This window comes from Pistacia vera, unplaced genomic scaffold, assembly GCF_008641045.1.
Source record: "Pistacia vera cultivar Batoury unplaced genomic scaffold, PisVer_v2 Contig918, whole genome shotgun sequence".
NCBI lineage: Eukaryota > Viridiplantae > Streptophyta > Magnoliopsida > Sapindales > Anacardiaceae > Pistacia > Pistacia vera.
This window is the reverse complement of record NW_022196799.1, coordinates 134,771-151,418: the sequence shown is the minus strand read 5'-3', so window position 1 is coordinate 151,418 and position 16,648 is coordinate 134,771. Positions and strand designations below refer to the sequence as shown.

Here is a 16,648-nt window from a genome sequence, read left to right as displayed (position 1 = left end):
AGTTTATAAATGGTTTTGAAACGCTCACATTAATCCGTATCATGAATATTGTTACGTAATAAGTTTTTATACTTTGTTGATTTGAAAATTTGGTACACTCTATTGTTATCAAACTTAATTTATGTGGATGGGTGCGGTTGACACACTATTTTCCCTATCCTATCCTAAGAAAATAAAATATTATTTTTCTATTTAACCCAAAATCTAGTTCAATTTTATTCAGCTCAAAACATTTAACAATTACATTTCTCAATAAAAAATTTAAAATTAACAAAAACGCCCCCACCCACCCAAGCCACTATCACCAACTAGCAATTGTCGCCGTTGTCATGCACCACCTGACGCTGGCACGTAACGATGCATGATCGACTGGATCTGGCCAGTCGTGCATCATTCTGTCGTTTTCGGCTAGATCCACCATGGATCTTGGCAAAATGACCAAATCTAAGGTGTTGATCTGACCGTCAATGGCTAGATCTTTGGCCAGAAAGTCATATCGGCACAGGTCGGCCAGATTAGCGGTTGTACGCATCTCGACAACTCGACCACCATCGGCGGTGGTGGCCGGCTGCAGGCAATAGTTGGGTAGGTCGGGGTGTTTTGTTAATTATAAAACTTTTATTGTGGGTGGTATTTAGTTAAATTAACAAATAAAGGGTTAAAACATAATCTAAATATTTTCAGAAAAATATTTCCAAAACGCCTTCTCATATCATCCTATTCATTAAATAGTATTCTATTATAGAAATTCTATTCAAAAATTACAACAAACACACCATTTATTTTTTTAATTATAGAGTTAATAACTCTTTTTTTTTTTTTTTTTTTTGTTTTTGTTTTTGTTTAACTATGTCTGAATAAAATATAAGATCCTCTCTTGAATTCAGTTTTTCTGAGGTTTAATGATTCATAAAAATTATGCATCTTCATTTATTTGTGGTTATCAATAATAGTTTTCTCTATATCTACTAATCAGGAATCCTTTATTTGTTTCGGATAAAAGTTGATAAAGGATTTTATCCAATAAAGATTAATGAGAGACTAACAACTACTGGGTGATCGAGGGGTAACTAAGACTCTGGGTGTATTACTTAAGATGTTTCGAGTTCAATTCACCTCGATTGCTAAAAGATTAGCCACTGAAGGTTTACCTAACTATTAACTTTAGGGTTTCAGAGTATTAATCGACATGTGCACAAACTGAAATAGACAACTGGAGAACCTTAGTCACCGAAAAAAGATTGCATCCAACTAGTGACCAAGTGCATTAAATGGGAAAGAAAATAATTCAAAACTTAATAGCAAACAATAAGCATAAAACATATTAATAACTTCACTTATGCATTCTACTTCGTTTTATTCACAATCGCATGCACTCGTACTCGTACTGCATGTAGCTTCAACGTAACCTAATTGTGCATGCATGTGATCTTTATAGGTTATACATAGGATTTAATTAAGCTGGGACCATGCATCGAACGGGGGACATTTAACCACGATTATCATGCATCTGCATTGGTGCCTGATTTTTCCCAACCCTTTTAGTATAAATAAAAAGTGAGAGGAGCCTGAAAAAGCACAATACAAAGTAGCTTATAAGAAATCTATTGAAAACTATGGCAAGTCAAGTTATAATTTGCTTATGTGATGATAAGTTTGTGTGTTACTGTCACCTTTGTGTTCCATTTAGCTGCAATGGTGCTGAGAATTACTTCTTCATCTTGGGGGATTCACTTTTTGATGCTGGAAATAATCAAACATTTCACCAAATCGTTATATTCCTGCTTTTCACCTCCCCTATGGCAGGACCTATTTCCCTCTTCAGCCAACTGGGAGATATTCTGATGGCCGTTTGGCTCCTGATTTTATGGTAAGAATATTGTAGTTTAATTGGTGCATATATAATTGAATGTTTGTTGAAAAACACTAACATGTCATGAATATAAATGTGCAAGAGTCTAATAAATTACATCATATAAATATTTTAAAAACAATTTAATAGAAGTAAATATAAATATGTAATAAGATTTTGTTAGTAAATATGTTCCAAGCAAGTGATATAGGCTTAATGAACTCTCCATGTTTCATTTGACGCAGCATCGAAGGTGAAACTTACCATTCATGCCACCAATTCTGAAACCTGGAGCAGATTTCACTCATGGCGCAAATTTTGCTTCGCTGGAGCAACTGTACCCTTAATGTCACAAATACGGTACGCCAAATATTGTCTTCGCCGAAAAACTTTCTCATCATTCTGTATATATATGTTTTCGTTGCAATCAAACTCATGGTTTAAGTTGATGACTTGGTAATGAGCCTTTTCCTTTCAGATGATTTTGGGAACAGGTCCAACTGTTCAAGGAGTTAGTAGTAAACTGGACGAACAACATGGCATAGATGAAGCCAAGAGGAGAATTGGAAATGCGGTTTATTTGATTTCATTGGTGGCAACGATTACTTCAATCGTTCCTATTCGACCACTCTAATGATACTATCCAGAACAACAAGAATACGTAGACACAGTGATTGAAACGATCTTCAAGGATGTCCAGGTAAGATTATATATTTTACAGGGGTAGTATTTGTTGGTTAATTATCAAATTTTAGCTGATATTAAATTTTTTTTTTTTTTTTTGCAGGAATATATAACGAAGGAGGAAGGAAATTTATGTTTCAAAATGTTGGACCACTCGGTTGTCAGCCACTGCCGAAACAGAGGTCAAATGTGAGTGATGAAGCATGCGTCGGGTTACCATTAACATGGCGATTCTCACAACAATGCTTTAGTCAAGAAACTAAAACCTTAACTAGTGAAAATCTTGGCCAGGATCTGTATTCTCAGCCTTTGATTTCTTCACCGCAGTTGGGAACAGGATCAAAGATCCCACAACATATGGTTAGTTAACTATAATCCCATATCCATTTTCCATCAAAAAATTATAATTCTTATCACAATAAAGCTATCGCGTCATGGGAAGTTCATCCAATCAGAGTCAGATCAATTCTTATTCAAATTAATCATTTTGTCCTCTATAAGTTTATCAAGCGAATTAGAAAAAATTTCATTAAATAGACGTTTCAGTTCTCTGTATCAGAAAAAATCTTATTAATAGATCTATCATATCATCTGTAATTGGAATCTTCTCTTGATATGATCTTTACCTAATATATTGTATGATAAGACTTCTAAAAACTCAAGGATATAATCATATATGTTATATAGTGAGGGTTATTAAATGAATACATAAAGATAATGTGATACGTTGATTCCTCGATCTAACCAGCACTTTCTAGCTTCTTCCATTGCATATGCATTCTAGTTCTACTCGGCTTCAGTCATTTAACGGTGACTAGGGTTTTTGATGTTACAAATGAAGGGTTCAAGTATGGGGACGTGGCATGCTGTGGTATAGGACCTTATGTGGAAGTGGGTGTGGAAATATACCCAGCCTTATGAACTGTGCTTTAACCCGAGTGAATATGTATACTTTGATGGTTCCCATACCACTGAAGCTGTCTCTCTCAATTGGCTGACATATGTGGAGTGGAGGACCAGAGGTCTTAGTTTGCTCTCTATTTATTTGAAGTTGAAGTTGAAGTTGAAGTTAAAGCCAGCAAAACCACTGGTTTGGGGACCTTTTGATGATTCTGAGCTATAAATTCCACCTTAATATCTATGTATGGAAAAAATATAATAAGCTTAATCCAGCAGCTAATAGTTGTTGGGTTGTCTAAGTTTTAGCAAATTAAATAAAAATACCGTCTCTTGTTCTTGTTCATGGACTGTTTTGTATTGGAATAACTTGAATCTAGTTTTTTACATTTTCTCCTCGTGTTTGATTATCATGTTATACTAATTATTATGCTTATAGTTTTGTAAAGTGGGAGTTCGAATTAATAATATATATATTAGTGTCTGGTCAGTTTACGTGAACTTCGATTATGTTATAACTGTGAAAGAAGAAGAAAACATTATCTATTCATTTCTTCAATCGATACATATACATTCTCCTTTTGATAGTTTTAAAGGGATAAAATCTAAATAATTACACTTAAAAGTTAAGAGAAATTCAAATTCATAATTTAAAAATAATTGCAATTCTGTTTTATTTAAAACTGAAATTCTTTGGCCATACCTCTTTACTGCTCTCTTCTTCGTGTCATCTCTTTACAAAAAGAATTCAACAACACATAATCTATATAAATGATTAACACGACGTTCCACTGCTAATTCCTGAGAGTTAGGGATTACCGCGTGCCTAACCTACATTCCAACACTCCTACTACTTGGTTACCAGCTCCACAATAGTTGCTACTACTGAGTTCGCCAAGGGGAGTTATCATTCCTTGTTGAAGCATAGGAATAAATTAAATAGATATTCATCGGATTATCTTTTGCCATAGATAAATGTGGACAGTAGACAAGGCTGCTCATCACGATTTCCATAGTTGTTGATTCGAAAATTCGGTAGACTCTCTTTTGTTTTTCAGACTTCTAGTCTTTCAACCTATCCCATCAAATGAAAACATGTTTTACATTATGGGAAATACACAATGGGACATTGGATTCCGGCATATATTCCTCAGTTCCTGTAGATGTCTTTATTCAGTTAACACAGTTCAGTTTCAGAATCCGAAATCTAAGGTCATTTGTTAGACTAAAATCCTATTTATATTTGCCCTTCGCCTTCCTTGTATCTATAGAACAATCAAAAGAAGGCAACGATATAATTAAATTGAATGGTTTTACGTGAATCTCTAGACAGTGTAAAGTAAAAACCAATATATAAATAAATATATCAGATTCCAAAAGCTCTTGGACCCATTAACCTTATCCTGTATTATTTGAAGATGCCACTAAAGAGTGGTTTGATTATTATAAAATAAAGGGTAATTCCAACTTTGGCTAGTTGTGTGTGAGCGTGAGATGGCAAACACCAGAGGAAACTTCAGCTTTACTGCACTTAGCCATTGGAGGTGCCCACTATTTCAAAGTTTTGCTTTCCAAATAAGATCTTCTCTTGTTTTGAACTCTTTTAATTTTTATAGATCTTATGACCCTTTTACATTGATGAGCATTTTGGTTGAGATTTGTTTCCTTTTTTATAATTACCTATCACTATCTTATGATAACAAGAGATCTGTCAATTGTGCATGAAAAATTACTTGTTCTGTTGTGTGTTTTAGAAAGTTATCTGAGTTGATAAAATTTGTTCTGTATGTGAACAGTTCAAGATTGGACTCTGCCAGTTATCAGTTAGTGTAGACAAAAATCAAAACCTAATCCATGCTCATAATTCAATAAATTGCTGCAGAGAAAGGGGCAAGGCTTGTTGTGTTACCTGTGAGTTATATATTAACCACCAAGTACTTGAGTGATTCCAGCTATGTATGCCTAGTTCATGTTGGTTATGTTTTTTATACAACAGGAATGTGGAATGTCCTTATTCAAATGATACTTTGCGAAATATGTGAGAATTTTGAGGAAGAGGATGCTTCGCCGTCATTTCAATCTTATCAGAGGCTGCTTTGAGCCTTGGGATCACCATTGTTGGTGGCTCCATGCCTGAATGCGACAATGGTAAGTTGTTTAATAGTTGCTGTGTTTTTGGAGCAGATGGAAAGCTGAAAGCTAAGCATAGGAAAGTAAGTTGGTCTAAATTATCGATATGGTTTTGATTTCATTGATGTTGATGGTGAATCTCAGGAAAATTATAAAAAGGAAGATATAGAAGGTTAAACATTTGAAAGAATTAACTAAGATTGGTCTCGTTTTGCAGGTCCATTTGTTTGATATTGACATCCCAGGGGATATTTCTTTCAAAGAATCTGATATTTTCACTTCAGGAGATAAACCAACATGGTAGATACAGGTTTGCATTTGGTCACATAAAAAATTTAGTTGTTAAATTATGGTGAATCTTGCATTTTCTGCAGGCTTGCTCAGAGGACTTTGTGCTTTACGCTAATCAAGTTATGCTATCTCTCATCTCTCTTCCCTGTTTCTTCTCTAATTACATGCATCTCTGCATTTTCAGTATCCCATTGTTCAAAATAGTAAGGAACCGACACGTTTTCACTTGTCGAATGCAGAAATGGGCTGTATTGGAGTAGGAATTTGTCATGATATACGCTTCCCAGAACTCGCAATGCTATACAGAGCGAAAGGTTTTTGTTGGTTATAAAACTCCGGTTTGTAACAAACTATGCTGACTATTTATGAGGCTGAATTACTTGTGTGAATGTTAGGTGCCGATTTAATATGTTATCCGGGGCTTTCAACATGAGCACCGGCGAACTATTGTGGGAGCTGGTACAGAGAGCAAGGTAAGAACACATTGGCTTCTTAAGCAGCAGGTTTCTGAATTTGGCTTAAAGCCATCTGTTAAAGTTTTTTCATTGGTTTTCCCCATTTGTGCTCACATTTTCTAGGGCAGTGATAACCAGGTACTACAAAAGCTGATATTGTCCATATATAACTCAGCTAAGCCTAAAAGAATGTCTGATATGAGGATATGGTTGTAGTTGTTTGTAGTACTTGCTCGCCTTCACGAGAATCCAATGGTTCCTACATGATATGGGGTCATTCCACTCTTGTTGGACCGGTGTTGAAAATTTTGGCATTGGTTACTTTGTTTACATTCGAGAATAAAAGCAGCATCATGGTTACATTGGAGTCTACAAGCAAGGTCAGGTCAGATGAAGAGCTACAAGAGACCTTAAATACAATAATAAAACAAACTGGGAAACATAAACACGTGCTGTGACTTAACGAAATCCCCGAGTTACTTCAAAAATAGAATTTCGATGTTAATTTATATGCTTGAATTTTGGAAGAAAACTTATAACTCATCTTTGGTTATTAATGTGATGCTGCCTTTTCCTCCTTCAGTTTGAATTTTTGTTTTGCCACACGACAGGCTTCCCAGAAAATGCTAAGTTGGGTAGGCAGAGGGATCTTCAATATTTTGCTTTGATTTGATGGTGGTGTGTGGATTCGCTGGTTTAGTCCTTCAGAGAACATCTCCTGGACTCCACATGGTTTTATGAAGGCAAATGGATAGGCAAACTGAAGAAGCTAATTTAGTAGGGGTCCGTATGAACGATTTTCTGCCTAAAGCAATTAGAAAAGAGTCAGAAATATAATTATATATTCAGAACAATGAGTCAATAAATCGTAATTCCAAGCATATGGTACAGAGAGACCAGTAGCTAGCCCCATGGACTTGTACCACATATACGCGACTAATTTGTGGGACAGGACAACCCATATAAAATACCCGAGATGAGGACTATGGTATCGCCAAAAAATAACTATTGTGTGTCCCATCCACAAAATGTCCTTAATAGTCTGTTATTGAGTTATTGAACAATGCCTTTGTGTGAATTAGAAAGAGAGAGATATTGTGTAACAAAAAGAAGATTCCCTTCCCTCCGGAAACAAACAACAAAGAGAAATTTAGAGGGAGGAATACCTTTAAAAAACAGCATTTCCAGGAGTTTGAGTCACACATTGTGAACTGCATTAGCAACACATGTAGGTGGCGAATTGCTGAACTCTACAATGGTCAAACACTTTTGTAAGCACACAAAATGTAGAACAAAAATAGAAAGGAATGGCTCATATGACAGAGCAATCAGTTATTAGTAAATCTCATGCACCGGAACCTGAATTTGTACATTTGATGCTCCAGAGAAGTTCCTGAGTCTCACCTGACAAAGCAATCAAGTTATAGTGGAATGGCATCAAACTGAAAAAGGACGAAGAAGCATACATATTAGCGAGCTGATATTTGTCTCAGCATCGTTAAAGGATTGGGTAAACCACCCATCAAATGACTCATCAGGTTCTCAAACCCGAGGCAGACACATCTCCTGACATATGTTACATCGATTAGAAAAAAAAAAAAGCATTTGAATTCATATTTGCACCAAAACATGTCTTGACACAAACCTGAAAACCCAGAAATCACTGTGATGCTTCAGGTAAAACCTATTCAACTGGTTCCCCTCTCTCCTAAACATTAAATGAAGAAACATGAATATGGGCAATATTGATGGCATAAGTCATTTCGTACTTTCATACTGGATATGCATTTAGTCCATATCAAATGTTCAAAATGAACTATATTACAAAGGACATAATGCAATACAGAGTGTCCAGCACTGACAATTGATTTTAGGATTGCAGAAGGCCTCATTGCCGCACAAAGAAGAGTCCGCTACTGGCTGTCAAACTGTAGACCGCCGCCTCTTTACTTGCGAAGAAGACTCCCTATATTCTATTGGTTCTTATTCATATTACCTGAAATACATTTTCAATTGAAATAGATATATTCCAACAACTTGATCCCAACCAATGAAAAAACAAATTAAGTCAAAGAATGCTGTGAAAAAAACCCCTACCACAATGAGTAGAAAAGTAAGCCAAATCCTCACACGCCTTAATAAGGGTCGTTTCATCATCAAGCATGTAGAAAAAATTCTGCATTCAAAGTCACTTCACTCCATTGCAACCTGACATCTCTGCTCAAAATATAGCACCAACTCAAACATCACTGCTCTCTGTCTTATCCTAAATTTTTTTTTTTTTTTTTTTTTTTTGGGCCAAGCCACTAGTTTAATAACATATTTGCCTTTTGAAAAAACTGGGAATAGGGGCCTAAACTCACAGTAACCCGCATCTTTCGAAGACAAATTCCTCTCCTTGGCAATGCCACGTCTCACCACTACAATGACAAACATGCAATCCTCCCATGGAGTGTATTGAAACAAAAACACAAAGATTAAATCTCAATGAATAATCTCAAGTCAAAACCAGAATCCATGTACATACTAGTAGCATTTGTATAGTCTCCAAAGCACTCAAAGAAACAAACAAAATTAACTAAAATTACTTCAAATAAACAACTTGTAGGTACATTTGAATAATATAAATGGCTAATATGAACTCTAATTTACAAGAAGAAAAAAAAAAAAAAAAAAAAATACATCAATTCACTATCGTTACACTCGTTCAGCAACTCTTTACTTTCTCATTACGAGAAACTCTTGAACTGAACCACATAAACCACAAGAAAGATCAATAAATTCACGTTAACTTTGAAATTATTCTTTCTGAGGTCTGAGCATCGCAAGCACCGTCAGTGGCTGACATTCTCAAGAGATTCTAGGGTTTTGAAACTCGCTTCTATCACCAGTTCTGTTGTGTACTACAAAACAAGCACTAGAATTAGAAAGAGAATGCCACCCTTGTAATGGCCTTAAGTTTCGGTTTCGCTCGTCCGCCACCCACGACGGCCGATTCTGGGCCTTGACTTGGGCCTTTCGTCCCAATTTGACATGATTGGGCGGGAGGCCAAACTTTTTGATTCACCAAATTTGTTGGGTTATTTATAATTACCACCAATATCATGGACTATTAAACAGTCTAGTCAATACATCATACAATACTATGGTATTCAAAAGAAAAATCCTACAACGATAATCTTTTCTCACATGTTTTCTTTTACAACCTCGAGTGATAACTATAATTAGGTCAGCTCATAATGGATCCCACTTGATAGATTACGGCTAGCCAATGAGAACTATCACGTCAAGGTTGTGAGAGAAAGTTTGTGAAAAGAGGTTGTGGGTGATGTATATTACTCTATTCAAAATTATAAAAAATGAATTTATATATAATCAATACTATGTTATTCAAAGAAAAATCCTACAACGATAATCTTTCTCACATGTTTTCTTTCACAACCTCGACGTGATAATTATAATTAGTCAGACATAATGGATCCCACTTGATATATTACGGCTAGCCAATTGAGAACTATCATGTCAAGGTTGTGAGAGAAAGTTTGTGAAAAGAGGTTGTAGGTGTATCATTACTCTATTCAAATATTAAAAAAATGAATTATATATATAAAAAAATGTAAAAAATTGGATATTTTAAAATTTATGTTGTTCATTTTGGATTTTGTTTAATAATTTTTTGTATTTATATGATATATTTCTATTAACACGTGAATGAGACAACATGGAAATTTAGACATTTTATTGAAAAAAATTAATTGGGACCGTATATTTAGGAGAATGTTTGTGTAAAAAACAGAGCCATTTATGATGGATAAATTTATCACCAAGCTGAGTAAACTGGAGCTTGAGCTTGACATCAAACTCAGGCTTGTAGACAGTTCAAGCGAGCCCGAGTAGCTCGTTGCGAGCTCGACTGATGCAGTTCCCTGAATCTGTGCAGTTCAATAACAACTCCTACAGTTCAAATGTTCATGAAATCTCCAATATATATAAGCATTCATATCTCATCAATCAACTCTATGTTGCCAACCAAAACAACAAATTATGTATATGATGAGTGAATTTGACAACAATGGCCTCGCATGTGCAAAGTGCTAAGAAAATCTTAGAAATTATACGTGAATGATTCATGAGAAGTATTTATAATGCTGATGATAATGTTGATGAAACATAAATAAAAGAGGACAAAAGAGATTTTTATAAGGGTCGGATGCTTAAAGTGAATCTACACTACTGTTATTTTATATTCTCTGGCTATTTTTCGGATATGCTTGTAAGGTGTACAAAATGGAGAAAGTTTTATTTGCAGTGAAGAAAAAAAAATGGTTGAGCTCTCGTTTGTGCCCAACCCTCTCTTTCGTGAAGAGAGGTACTCATTTATACTTTGAGGTCATGTAATGAGTGATTTTGCAAGTTGCTTGACATGTGAGGACCACTCCTTAATCTTTATATTAAAATGGGATAGGACCGATGTAAAATATTTCTTTGAGACGGTTTGAGTTTGATAGCTAATACCACTTTGTCTTGAGTACTTGTTAAGCTCTAATGGTGGTGCTAAATCAGTGTGTATTTTTTGCACCATAACATCAACACAAACCAGATCAAACATAAAAAAAACAAATCCATGAGAATCTATAAATATAAATTAAATAAATATTTTAAATTTCTCATCAACAAAACAAAGCTTCTAATGATAAGAAGCAAAATACTTTGAGGCAAATAACAAATCCCAAAGCAGGAAACAACATTAACACTTTGTTTAGTTATTACATTATAACATTCAAAGAAGATAGAGGATGTATACTTACAAGATGAATGAGGACAAAGGCGGAGCTTGGCCACCTGCAAAGAGTGGCGAAGAGCTTAGATTGGAGGGTGGAGGCTAAACGGCGGTGGATTGGAGGCTGAAACAATGGAGATTGGGGAATAAGAAAATAGGATTTGAACTTGGATAAGAAAAAGAAGTTAGGGATTATGAAATAGGATTAGGGACACTACTTTAAAATACACGAGTCATACGAGCCACGAGCGCTCGCGAAATTAAGCGAGCTCCTCTGAGCTTGCAAGCGAGTCGAGTCGAGTATCAGCGGGCTTGAGCTGACTCGTTTAATGTTCGAGCTGCTTGAGCTCAAACTCGGCTTAGAAAAATACCGAGTCGAGCCCGATTCGACTGAGCTCGTTTGTAGTCCTATGAATAATATGAACAAAATGTATATTCTATAATATATAAATTTTTTATGTGTTCATTTGGTTTTTGCTTTGATAAATTTTGTATTTATAATTGTGATAATTTTAATAACACGTGAATAATTAGGACTATATATATTTAGGACCATTTTTGTGTAAACAAGAGGTTTCATGATGGAGAATCTATCATTCCTTGTTAAATAATAGAACAAAATGTATATCATCAATAATAAATTTTCATGTCGTTCATTTTGGTATTTGCTTTGACAAAATTTGTATTCATAATGTGTATAATTTCTAATAACGTGAATAATGGGATAATCTATATTTAGGACCATTTTTGTGTAAAACAGAGCCATTTATGATGGATGAATCTATGTTTCTTGTTGAATAATAAGAACAAAATGTATATTCTAATAAATATAAATTTTTATGTCATTCATTTTGGTTTTGCTTTAATAAATTTTTGTATTCATAATGTGATAATTTCTAATAACTCGTGAATCATTGGGACCATATATATTTAAGACCATTTTTGCGTTAAATCAGAGCCATTTATGATGGATGAATTTTGTTGATGTTTGATTTTGACCACCAACGACTCGCACGTGCAAAGTGCTAAGCTGCTCTTAGAAATACACCATGAATGATTCATAAGAAGTGTTTATGGTGCTGAGATGATATATGTTTGATGAAACATAAATAAAAGATGGACAAGAGGAATTTTTATAGTAGTTCGGATGCTTAAAGCGAATCACATCCACTGTTATTTATTGTTCTCTGGCTATTTTTCTGATTATGCCTATTAGGCATACAAAAATGGAGAAATGCTTATTTACAGAGAAAAAAATAGTGAAGCTCTCGTTTGTACCTAACCCCCTCTTTTGTGGAAGTGATGTGCCCATTTGTACCTTTAGTGCTTTTGCAAATTTGCAATAACACGTGAGGACCACTCCTTAACCTTATCTTAAAATGGGATAGGATTGATATAAAATATCTTTCGAGGCGGTTGGAGTTTTGACAGCTAATACCACTTTGTCTTTGAGTAATTGTTAAGTTAATTGATGGTGCTGACATCAGTGTATATTTTGGTACAACAACATCAACACAAACAAGATCAAACATAAAAAAAAAATCCATGAGATATCTATAAATATAAATTAAATAAATATTTCAAAATTTCTCATCAATAAAACAAAGCTTCTGATGATAAGAAGCAAAAAAAGTAGAGTACTTTGAAGGCAAAAACCAATCTCAAAGAAAAGAAAAACATTAACACATTGTTTAGTTATTACGTTATAAAATTCAAAGAAGATAGAGGATGATACGCTTACAAGATGAATGGGACAAGGAGAGCTTGGCCATCGTTAGAGAGCGGCGACGAAGCTTAGATTGGGGGTTAGAGGCTAAACGATGGTGGATTGGAGCTGGAACGATGGAAGTAGGAATAAGAATATAGGATTTTGCACTAGGATAAGAAAATGAAGTTAGGGATTTATGGAAATAGGATAGGGACACTACTTTAAACTACGCGAGCTTATACGAGCCCATGAGCACTCGCGAAATTAAGCGGATCCTCTAGACTGCAAGCAGGTCGAGTTGAGTATCAGCGTGCTTGAGCTTAGCCGTTTAATGTCGAGCTGCTCAAGTCAAACTCAACTTAGAAAATACCGAGTCGAGCCCGGTTCGACATGAGCTCGTTTGTAGCCCTATGAATAATATGAAAAAAAAATGTATATTCTTAATATATAATTTTTTTATGTTGTTCATTTGGTTTTTGCTTTGATAAATTTTGTATTCATGATTGTGATAATTTTAATAACACATGAAAAATAGGGCCTATATATTTAGGACCATTTTTGTGTAAAACAAGAGGCTTTCATGATGGATGATAGGGGTGGAAAAAAAAACCCGAAAATCAAACCGGATTGAAAATCCCTTTTTCTGGATTCGGTTCGGTTATTTAGAAAAAATTAATACCTGGTTCGGTTTTGGTTTTTATCAAATATTCTGGTTACATGAAACCGGTTTTTTGAGTTGAATTTAAAAAAAATATATATGTGTTTTGCATTTTTGGTTTTTGACTCTTTTGGATTTTTGCAATTGCAATCCCTAACTCTCACTCTCACTCTCGTCTCTCTCAGTTCTCAGTTCTCACACCTCAGCCACACAAATTTCCACCGTGCCGATCTTGTGCTCACTAGTCACTAGTCACTAGGTCACCAGTCACCAGTCACCAGTCACCATTCTTCTTTCTTCACGAAGTTGCTGGCTCGCTGCAGTGCCATCTCAGTAACTCTCACTCTCACTCTCTCAGTCTCATGCCTAGCCTAGCTAGCCTCAGGTACAAATTTCTTAAACTTTTTACTCCCAGTCGCCACTTTGCTCTCCAGTCACATTCTTCTTTTTCACCTAGCCACTGTAGTCTCTGTCTCAGTAACTCTTACTCTCTTGCTTAGTTCTCATACCTCAGCCAGCCTCAGGTTGCTCACGGTCCCTGTTTATGTAGACTCGGACCACATTGGGGTTCCCAGGTCCCTCAAGACAGCCTATTGCGTGACTTAGCCAGCTCAGTTGTTCCCAGCCGTGATCTTTTGCTCACCAGTCACCATTTCTTCTTTCTTCACTAGTCTTTGCAGTAGCCATCGTCGCTCTAGTCTCCATCGTCATTTTTTTTTCTAGTTCCAATCATCTCTTTGCTTTGTAAGTTTTTTTGTATTGTTTTTCTTTGGTTGTTTGGTTGTGTAATGTGGAGTAACCTAGTGTTCAACCAACAATAATTGTGTGCACAAAAAGTAAAAACCTAAATTAGAATGAGTTCTCTGCGGGATATATATGTATAATGCAATAAAGTCAATAACAATAATTGGTATGTTATTTAGTGATGAGGTCCTCTAGATTTATTTATTGTTAATGGAGATGATTGACAAATTTCTAAACCCTTGAACAAGTAAAATCAGCAGAGCGAGTTTAGACAACCAAATTTAGTGCACATGCCAGAATCCTGTCCAAATTAACACTGCTACTTTTTGTTTACCCTTTAATCAGATAGAATTTCTAATTTTTACTTGAGTTAAAACATAATCTAATAAAAATTATAAATGTCATTGTTGCATGACAAGATGGTATAAACTGATCACTAATAATTGCTTTAAACATTTTTTTTCTCTTAAATAAAGTTAGAATTGGGCTACTATTCTCTTTATTTCTCTTCTATATTTGTTTCTCTATTTCTTTAGATGTTCTGTTAATGCAGAACAAGACAGTAAAATAAGTGTGTCTCTTCTCTTGTCTCTCTATTTCTGTGTGGTTATGTTTGTCTTCAACATTGGATGTATAAAAAGAAGAAAAGTATTAAATTAATGGTTAGTGCATGGTTGGAAGCTCCTTTGCAATATTTCATTTCCAATGCCACACTATAACAATTAGTGCTAACACGTGTATGAGTTGAAGAAAATCTGACTTCTTCTGATTTGTATTGTTTTCTTTGGTTGTGTAATGTGAAGGCATTTCGGGTGTTTAGTGTCGTGGTTCTTTCTCCTTTGATTGTATTGTTTCTTGGTTGTTTTGGGTGTTGTAATGTGGAGGTTGGAGGGTGTTTGATTGTTGTGGTTGCCGCCTACTGGTTAGTGTTGATTATTTATGTGTCATTTTCGTAAATTCTAGTTTTCAAAATGAAACGGTGCATCCTATTGAAGGACTGAAAAAGGCCTACGAGAAGTGTCATCTCCTGGGTAATTTAATTACTTCTTTTTGTGTAATTGTATTTTATTTTGTTCATATTTTGATTGAATTTTGTGTATAATTAATTGTTTCAGGAATTCAAGTGAGGAAGTCAAATACTGCTGATTAAGGAAGGTTAGTGAGTTTTATTACATTGGTAATTTTGTGTACATGTTGAAATGTTAGTTAATGCATATTCCTTTTTTATGCCAGTTAGATATCTTGACAAGTGACAACAACACACCCACTTTGACACTTCAAATGACACCAAGCACTTACACCAAGACCACCTAGACCTTTAGCTCCAAAACGTGCGAAATCTACTACTAGTAGGAAGGATACATATTGAAATGTGGGATCACTTCACCAAAAATGAGTGTGAGAATAAGAATGATTGATGGCAACATGTAACTATTGTGGGATATTCTGCTGTCCAAGTAGAGTGGTACAAGTTGTTACGTAATCACTTAAGTAGGCGGTAAAAGTATCCTCTAAATGTGGAGGACAAAAGACAGAAGACATATTCTTTCAACAAGCTCACGTGACCTCTCAAGTGATGGTGCCACCCCTACACAATCTTTATTGTTCATGGAAATTTGATCAAGATTTGATAGAGAAACTATTGTCCAAATGATCATTATCGATAAGCTATCGTTAATTTTGTGGAACGTGAGGGGTTTCAACGTGTGATGACGGGGCACGCTAGGTTTCAAATGCCCTCCCATAGACTGTGGCTACAGATTGTTTCAGATTTATATTGAAGAGAGTGAAAAGCTAAAGAAGTTTTTTAGTAGTTAATCATAGTTTGTTCACACACTGATACATGGACAAATTGTTAGAACCTCAACTATGCGCGTCTTATGGTTCACTTCATTGAAGACGATTGGCAACTACACAAAAGGATTTTAAACTTTTTTCCTATAAGTAGTCATAAAGGTTTAATCATTGGGAAGGCAGTGAGAGGTGCTTGCTTGATTGAGGTATTTCTAAGTTATTCACAGAAAATGGTTGACAATGCAAGTTCTATGATGTGGGATAAGCTACCTTGGATTCAGTTATCAAGTTGGCAGGGAAATGTTTGGGTGGTCAATTTCTTCTCATGAGATGTTCTGCCCACATACTAAGTTTGATTGTAAAAGAGGGTAAAAGATATAGATGACTCTATATTAGAATTCGTGTTATAGGGAGGTATGTGAGGTCTTCTCTAGCAAGTTAATGAGATTTATGGAGTGTGTGGAGAATTAAAAAATGAAAGTAAGAGTCATTTGGTGCTTGATGTAGAAACAAGGTGGAACTTACTTATATGATGTTGGATACGTTAGACGATCGTCACAGTCTAAAAATTAAACCTAAGTACCGTAGTTAGCGGTAAGCAGATCGAATCCACAGGGAGCAAGACTAACAACCTAATGTATTTTAAGTAGCGAAA

The 16,648-nt window shown here is 35.2% G+C and overlaps 1 pseudogene; it reads left to right on the top strand.

Moving 5' to 3' along the window:
* The first annotated feature begins 4,540 nt into the window (after window positions 1-4,540).
* LOC116120009 lies at window positions 4,541-15,349 on the top strand (annotated as a pseudogene).
* The last annotated feature ends 1,299 nt before the right edge of the window (window positions 15,350-16,648 follow it).